This window comes from Augochlora pura, chromosome 7 (genome assembly GCF_028453695.1).
Source record: "Augochlora pura isolate Apur16 chromosome 7, APUR_v2.2.1, whole genome shotgun sequence".
Lineage (NCBI taxonomy): Eukaryota > Metazoa > Arthropoda > Insecta > Hymenoptera > Halictidae > Augochlora > Augochlora pura.
The window spans coordinates 32,202,523-32,204,727 of NC_135778.1; positions in this window are offsets into that span (position 1 = coordinate 32,202,523).

Consider the following 2,205-nt stretch of genomic DNA (forward strand, 5'->3'; position numbering starts at 1 on the left):
CGGCGATCCGCGGACCTAACCCGGATCGCGACACGGCACTCTCCTTAGCTCGCCGCGATTTCTTTCGCGGCTCGTAAAAGTCTTGACTGCGTCGGCGTCTATCAGGAGCGACGCATCGGGGACACGCACGTTTTTCTCGTGGAACGACGCGAACGATAGGAAAGTTCGGTTTTCCCGGGCGACTCATGCTGCTCTGGTAACACCGGAAGGCGCCGATTGATTGGAAACCCCACAACGGATTCCACCTGATCGCCATACGACCACAGCCCGCCTATGACGTCCTGGTGTCAAAAAAAAGTTTTCGAGCTTTTTTTTCTTCGACTGACGATCGGAAGGGATGGGACGCGTGGATAGAGAGGATCGTCGTCCGCTTCCGTACGGAACGAGGGAGAAAAATTGTCCTCTTCGTGTTCGAGGGAAGTGTTTGCGTCGATAATCAGCTTTGGCATCCTCTCGAACTCTGCGGTATTATGCTTGGTGCGCTTGTTGGTAATTCACTGATCGGTTAATACGAGGTTGGAAATTGTAATTTTGCGTTATGTGGTTTGCGAGTTTCGGTTCGAGCGTCTGAGAGAGGATAGAAGCGGTCGCGAAAGCCGGTTGATCAAACTGCATAATCAGTTATAACGAATTCTCGCGAACAAAGAGAAGTCGAGGAAATTCCTAGGGATACATAGGTTGCCAGGCGGTCACGCTGTTTCCCCTTTGTGTCGTGGGAGGAACGAGGATGCATTCAGGCCTCTCGTCGCTCGCTTCGATCTTGCTTTAGAAATAAATTGCTCGGATCGTCGCAATTAACGAATCGACAAATCTTAGGATAAAAATTGTTTATGTAAAAAATATCGTATCTTCGTGGAGAAAAATTATATAACAATGTACTCAACAATGTATCTCATTTTAAAGCCTGAAACCTCTACTTTCTCGCGAAATGCTTGTTTTTTCCTTAGAAAATTTTCACACCAACTGCCGATGCACATTATAATATTTCATGTTTTGCGTTAGTACCACGCCACTGAACACTCTCCACTTAAAATGCGATAGAAGCGCGAGAAAAAATCGTAGATATATTTTTGAGAACTTGTCGTAAAGACAAGTCTTCAATTTATATCACTGCAGAGGTCTGATTTACAAAAAATATTTTTTGTAGTTCGTGGATTATTTTAAGTTTGAGAAACATCAAAAAATTACTTGTGTTATTTCTTTTATTGTGATTTGAGGTGAAAATTTTATTCGAGGCTAAGCTTTCGGAAAATTAAAGTAGAGACTTTACTCTTTAAAATGAGCCTAGGCAGATTGTTGTATCATTTTTTGTGACAATGTTGCAGAAAGCCGGACTTTCGATTTCTATAAGTTCTCACTTCGCCTTCTGAGCTTGTAGCTTAGTTTCCGAAACATGTTACCATGTCTTCATACTTTGCAACTATGTATTCAAAATTTGCCACTTTGTTTTTGCAGTCACTTACTTTATCTTTATTCGCAGTTGTTAAATTTTTTATTAGCAGTGTATGCGCCTCTTTTATATTATGCCTAGTAAGTTTATCAGGACTACAAAGTATGTTACTACGTCTTTAAAATTTGCAAATATATTTCCAAAATGATCTAATAAAAATGATAACGTGATCGTCCAACCACTCTGCAACTCTGCAATAATTGTAACTTCTGCGCGATGATCTCACTCATCTGTCCATTTCCCGTAATCAATAAATTTGCAAATTACAATCATAGTTTGCAACTATATATCCCAAGTTATCTACAGTAATATCTTCGTCTAGCCTCTCCGCACTTTTTCCTAGTACCATAATTGCAACTTTTACATTATGACCGTGTTTATCTGTCCACTTCCCATTATCAACAAAGTTGCAGATCACGGACACAATTTGCAGCAATGTATCCCAAATCGTCCACAGTAATATCTTCATCCAATCTCTTCATATATTTTACCAACACCATAATAGCAATTTCTGCGCTATAACTGCTCTCGTCTGTTCATTTTGCATCGCGAACAAAGTTGCAAGCGTTTCTACATTTATTTTCAGACCCCGACTCGGCCGACGGGCTTTGCCATCAGGTTGGCAGCGTAGGAGGTGGCAAAAATCAGCCAGAATTAGCAGCGGCCGGAGTCGTGAAGGGTGAGCCAATGCCGATTGACCTCCTCGTGGCTCTGTCCGCCGGGTAGAGTTTCTATGAATGTTCCGTCGCCGCCCA